Source organism: Myotis myotis, unplaced genomic scaffold, assembly GCF_014108235.1.
Source record: "Myotis myotis isolate mMyoMyo1 unplaced genomic scaffold, mMyoMyo1.p scaffold_m19_p_2, whole genome shotgun sequence".
Classification (NCBI taxonomy): domain Eukaryota; kingdom Metazoa; phylum Chordata; class Mammalia; order Chiroptera; family Vespertilionidae; genus Myotis; species Myotis myotis.
In genome coordinates, this window is record NW_023416324.1 from 121,208,013 (window position 1) to 121,214,125 (window position 6,113).

A 6,113-nucleotide genomic window follows, 5' to 3' on the forward strand; every position below is an offset into this window, starting at 1 on the left:
AGGACAGGGGAGTGTGGGTGGATGGGAAAAGATCAACCAAAGAACTTGTTTGCATATATGCATAATCCATGGACACAGACCATAGGGTGGTGAAGCACTAGTGTGTGTGGGGGGGTGGGGCGGGGGTGGACTAGAAGTAGTCGATGGGAGAAACAAAGGGACATATGTAATACTTGCAACAATAAAGATTTTAAAAATACAAATTCTTAGAAAGAAAAATAAGACTATATGGTAAAAATTCGAGAGACTAGTAATAGTTCTATTATCCTAGAATTCCAACATACTTTTTAATCTTCTGAAATATATTGAGACTTGTTTTATGGCATATACTCCATTTTTTTTATCTTGATTAATGTTATAGTTGCTGGAGTACAATATTCTATGAATACAGTTAGGTCAGGTTGTTTGACTGAGTTGTTCAGATGTTCTGATTCCTCATTGATTTTGTCTGCTTGTTATAGCAGTTAGTCAAGTAGAAATGTTAAACTCTTCAATATAATATTGTAAGTCTTAAAAATATTCAATTTTATGAATTTTTTGTTTAAAACCCGTTTATTATGCAAAATGTTAACTTTCATAAAAAGTTTAATAACATACATCGCATGGTTACAGAAAGCCACCTTCCTGCAAAAAAAGGTACAAAAGCTATATAATCTATTATAGAGTTCACTAGAGGCCCAGTGCACAAAAATTTGTGCATTCGGGGGGGAAGGGAGGGTCCCTCAGCCCGGCCTGTGCCCTCTCGCAGTCTGGGACCCCTCGGGAGATAACGCCCTGCTGGCTTAGGCCTGCTCCTGGGTGGCAGAGGGCAGGCCCAATCCCTAGGTGCAGCCCCTGGTCGGGCTCAGAGCAGGGCTGATTGGGGAGTTGGGGCCCCGCCCCCTCTCATGCACAGAGCAGGATGGATTGGGAGGTTGTGATGCCACCCTCAGTCATGCTCAGGGTAAGGCCGATTGGGGGGTTGGGGCACCGCCCACTGTCACACTGAAGGCAGGGTCGATGGGGAGGTTGTGGCACCACCCCCCGTCACGCACGGAGCAGGTCCCATCAGGGGGGTTGGGGCTCCGTACCCTGTCACGGACAGAGCAGGGTCGATCAGGGGGTTGGGGAGCTCCCCCCTGTCACGCACAGAGTAGGGCCGATAGGGGAGTTGGGGCACCGACCCCTGTCACACACAGAGCAGGGCCGATCAGGGGGTTGGGGCGCCACCACTCTCACACTCAGGGCAGGGCCGATGGGGAGGTTATTGCTCTACCCTGTCACAGACAGAGCAGGGCCGATCAGTGGGTTGGGGCTCCGCACCCTGTCACACACAGAGACGCAGGGCGATCAGGGGGTTGGGGAGCTCCCCTGTATCAGGCACAGAGCAGGGCTTATCAGGAGGTTGGGGCGCCTTCCTCTGTCAGGAACAGAACAGGGCGGATAGGGAGGTTGTGGCCCCGCCCCCTGTCACACACAGAGCTGCAGGGCGATCAGGGGGTTGGGGAGCTCCACCCTGTCATGCTTATCCTCGTGCTGGGAGGCCTCTCGGCTCCGCTGATCCCGGTGCTGGATGGCATATTACCCTTTTACTATATAGGATAGAGGCCTGGCGCATGGGTAGGGGCTCGCTGGTTTGCCCTGAAGGGTGTCCCGGATCAGAGTGGGGGTCCCCACTGGGATGCCTGGCCAGCCTAGGTGAGGGGATGCTGACTGTTTGCACCTGGTCACACACCCTTCAGGGTGGGAGTCCCCACTGGGGTGCCTGGCCAGTCTGGGTGAAGGGCTGAGGGCTGTTTTCAGGCTGGTGGGTGACAGAAGCTCCCAACCGCTCCTTTTTTTCTTTTTCTTTTTCTTTTTTTATTCTGGGCCAGCTTTAGCTCTGAGGCTCCAGCTCTTAGGCCTCCACTCCTGAAAGCAGGTATCTGTTTGTTTTGGTTCTATAATCAAAACAATGTATAACTCCAGCTCTGAGATCCCGGCTCGCTGAAAGGAGGTTTCTGGGGTTTTGTTTAGCTTCTATATTTGTTACAGAGTTTCTTAAACTGCAAGCTCAGAGGCCGGCAAGGCAGGCGGGGAAAGTTGTTTTCCTCCGTCACTGAAGCAAGCAAGCAATCCTCATGTTAGTTTCAAGCTGCCTGGCTGCCGGCCGCCATCTTGGCTGGCAGTTAATTTGCATATCTCACTGATTAGCCAATGGGCAGGGTAGCGGTTGTACGCCAATTACCATGTTTCTCTTTTATTAGATAGGATAATCAGGGCAACAGGGCCCTTTTCCGAGACCAGAAGATCAGCTCTATTGCTGGCCTTGACAGAGTTTGGAGCAGCCACTGTAACCCCACCACACACCCTACACACTCTGACAGTCTTTAGAATTTGGGGGTGGGGTGGGGCTGGGTGACATTGCCTAGTTGGTGCCCAGATCTTGCTCTGGCTCTTTAGGTCACCTAAGTTCACAGTCCTTCACTCCTGGGCACCAGGTCCAGCCTCAAGGCAGCGGTTTGAGAAGTGAAGTGGGCAGGGAGAGCCTGCGATCCATCCATGCCCTTGGGCTTCTGGTCACAGAGTCCTGGGGTCCCAGGTAGAACAGGCACCAGCACCTTTGTTCTGGAGGTGCCAGGAAGGCCAGGTCAGTGGCAGAAATTCCTCTTGTCATTGGAGATCCCGAGTTTCGGAGAGAGGTCCACTGTCTGGATGGAAAGATGTGGGCCTGCTGGGGGTCCAAGGGCTGGCTCGGCCAGGACCACCTGCAGGTTGAGGATGTAGTCGATGACACACTGCAGGATTTCCCACCTGGCTAAGCTGAGTGCCTTGTGGGACTCTGGGTACCAGTTCCTGCAGGTGCAAGTAGCAGTGGTTCATGTTGTCCAGCAGACTCAGTGGCTCCTGGCTTCCGGGCCCTTGCTGCTGCCCCACGCAATGGCTAGGCTGCATTCCAACAGGCAGCACACTGCCTGATAGCAGCCGCACAAGGAGCTTAATGCCTTCATGTTGAGGAATGAAGTTGGAAATGCCCAAGGTTGAAAAAGCTGAAGAAATTCCTACAGCAGCTTGCTATCCATTTTTATGAATTTTTAGTAAGCTATATATATATATAACTGCCCTCCCCTGCAGGCCAAGTCACCCCTAACTACCTTCCCTTGCCAGCCTGTTCACCTCCAATTGCCCTTCTCTGCTGCCCTGGTTGCCCCCAACTTCCCTCCCTTGTTGGCCTGATCGCCCACAACTGCCCTCCCCTGCTGGCCATCATGTGGCTGTGGGCACTGCCATCTTTGAGGGCGTGGTGGTAAATTAGCATATTCCCTTATTATTGGCTGTAGGCACCACCACATTTGCAACAGCGTGAGGGTCAATTAGCATATTCCCTCTTTATTAAGTGGGAGATATATATGTATATGTATATATATATATGTATATATATATATATACATTCAAATATTGATATATGAAATATAATTTATATAGGAATGTAATTATTGTGTTTTGTTTCATATCTATAACCTAAAATGCTGATGGCTTATTCACATTTCATGAAGAAACTGCTTTCAGAAAACCTTGTATTTATTTATTTATTTATTTTTTAAATGTTTATTGTTGAGAGTATTGCAGATGTCCCTTTCTTTCCCCTAATTGCTCCCCTCCACATAGTTCCCTGCTTGCCCCAGGCCTTCACCTCCCTTTTGCCTGTGTCCATAGGTAATGCATATATGCATATAAGATATTTGATTAATCTCTTCTCTTCCCTCTCCCCCTTTCCCTCTGAGATTCCTTAATCTGTTCTGTGTTTCCATGCCTCTGATTCTATTTTACTCATCAGTTTATTTTGTTCTTTAGATTTCTTGTTCAATTATTTTTATATTCAATTTTTGATAGATATATATTTATTGCCATTTTATTGTTCATATTTTTAATCTTTTTTCTTCTTTCTCTTCTTAAAGAATATTTTTCAACATTTCATGTAATTCTGGTTTGGTGGTGATGAGCTCCTTTAGCTTTTTCTTGTCTGGGAGCTCTTTATCTGACCTTCATTTCTAAATTATAGCTTTGCTGGGTAAAATTATCTAGGTTGTAGGTCCTTGCTATTCATTATTTTTAATATTTCTTGCCACCCCCCTTCTGGCCTGAAAAGTTTCTGTTAAGAAATAAGCTGACAGTCATATGGGAACTCCTTTGTAGGTAACTAGCTTTTTTTCTCTTGCTGCTTTTAAGATTCTCTCTGTCTTTAACCCTTGGTATTTTAATTATGATATGTCTTGGTGTGGGTCTCTTTGGGTTTCTCCTGTTTGTGACTCTGTGCCTTCTGGACTTGTAAGTCTATTTCTTTCACCAGGTAGGGAAAGTTTTCTGTCATTGTTTCTTCAAATAGGTTTTCAAAATCTTGCTCTCTCTCTTCTCCTTCTGGCATCCCCATAATGCAAATGTTGGTACACTTTAACTTGTCTCTGAGGCTCTGTATACTATGTTCATATTGTTGGATTCTTTTTTCATTTTGTTCTTCTGACTGGGTGTTTTGTTTTGTTTTTGCTTTCTCATATTCCTAGTATTTGATTTGATTCTCAGAATCCTCTACTCTACTGTTGAATCCCTGTAAATTGCTCTTTATTTCAGTTAGTATATGCTTAATTTTTAACTGGTCCTTTTACATGTCTTTGTAATTCTCACTAAGAGCCTTGAAAGTCTCACTAAGTCCTCTGAATCTCTCATTTAAGTTCCTTAATGCTCTTTTTAATATCCTTGAGCAATCTATAACCATTGTTTATAACTCTATATCCAGTAGTTTGCTTGCTTCCATTTCTTCCATTTGTGATATGTTTTTTGTCTTTGCATTTTGACTGCTTCCCTGTGTTTGTTTCTGTGTATTATGTAGAACTGCTATGTCTTCTGGAATTGGTAGAGTGGCCTTGTGTAGTAGGTGTCCTTTAGGGCCTATTGGCTCAGCCTCTCCAGTCACCTGAGCTGGGCACTCTAGGTACAGCCCAGTGTGGGCTGTGTGTACAGTCTTGTGATTATGCCTTGATTGTTATTGGCATCACTGGGAGGACTTGGCCACAAGGCCAATTGGCTTTGAGGACCAACTGCAACTACAGTGGAAGAGCTGATGTGCAGGAGACACCCTATGGAGTACTTGTTACAGTGAGGCTTTGGTGCTCATTGAGTCTGCCCCTATAATGTGTCACTTGTGGATATGTAGAGTTATAATCTTGTATGGTCTGAAGTGGTCTACCAAGTGCACTGGCTCTGGGGTGTCCTGGGAGGTGCAAAGTCAGCCACTGCCTGGGGCCACCTGGAAGGAGCTACAGAGAGATATGCAGATGGCTGACACTTGCATTGGCTTTGGAAGTGTCCAGAAGAGGCCAAAATGTAAAGCAAGGCAGGCCAGGAAAGGCCATTCTTATGGAAAAGCAACTGCAAACAGGTTGGGCGGGGCTGAAATTAGGTCTCAGGGAATCAGCAGGGCAGAGCAAACAGTATGAGTCAAACTGATGGAAAGATATGACTGCCAGTTAGCCCTGTGATTGAGTGGCAGGGAGTCCCAACATAGGAGAAATGAACCCAAGAGCACCCCCATCTGAGAGAAAGCTGCCCCCAAGTTTCTGCCCCAATGCCAAACAATCTAATTCCTCATCTGATGTCCCAGGTTCCTTTCCAGCTGCAGCACTAGTGTTGGAGCCTAGAGAGATCAAATCTGAGTACGTCTATGCACTGGCCCTTTAAGAGGAACTCTCTGGGTCTCCAGCAACCTCCGAGTCATTCACCCACAATCTTGCTGGTTTTTATAGCTCAAAGTTATGGGGATTTCTATTCCCAGCACTGGAACCCTGGCTGGTGTGGGTCTGGGACCCCTTGCTCCTCATGGGGAGCCTCCACAGCCACAGTATCTCTCCTGATTATAAAAATGCCACACATGGGTGTTGGACCAGCTCATTCTGTGCCTCAGCCCCTCCTACTGGTCTCAATGTGTTTTCTTCTTTACTTCTCTAGTTGTAGGACTTCCATTCACACAGATTTCAGGTGGTTCTGAATAAAGGTTTTCCTGTATTTTAGTTGTAATTTTGATGTGGTTGTCAGAGGCAGTGAATAGCTTCATTTGTCTACATGCTATCTTGGTTCTCCCCTTGGTTTTATTTTTAAAT

General features: G+C 46.6%; 1 pseudogene; it reads right to left on the reverse strand.

The window, feature by feature from the left end:
• Positions 1–2,609: 2,609 nt before the first annotated feature.
• Positions 2,610–2,969, reverse strand: LOC118675171 (annotated as a pseudogene).
• Between the last annotated feature and the right edge of the window lie 3,144 nt (positions 2,970–6,113).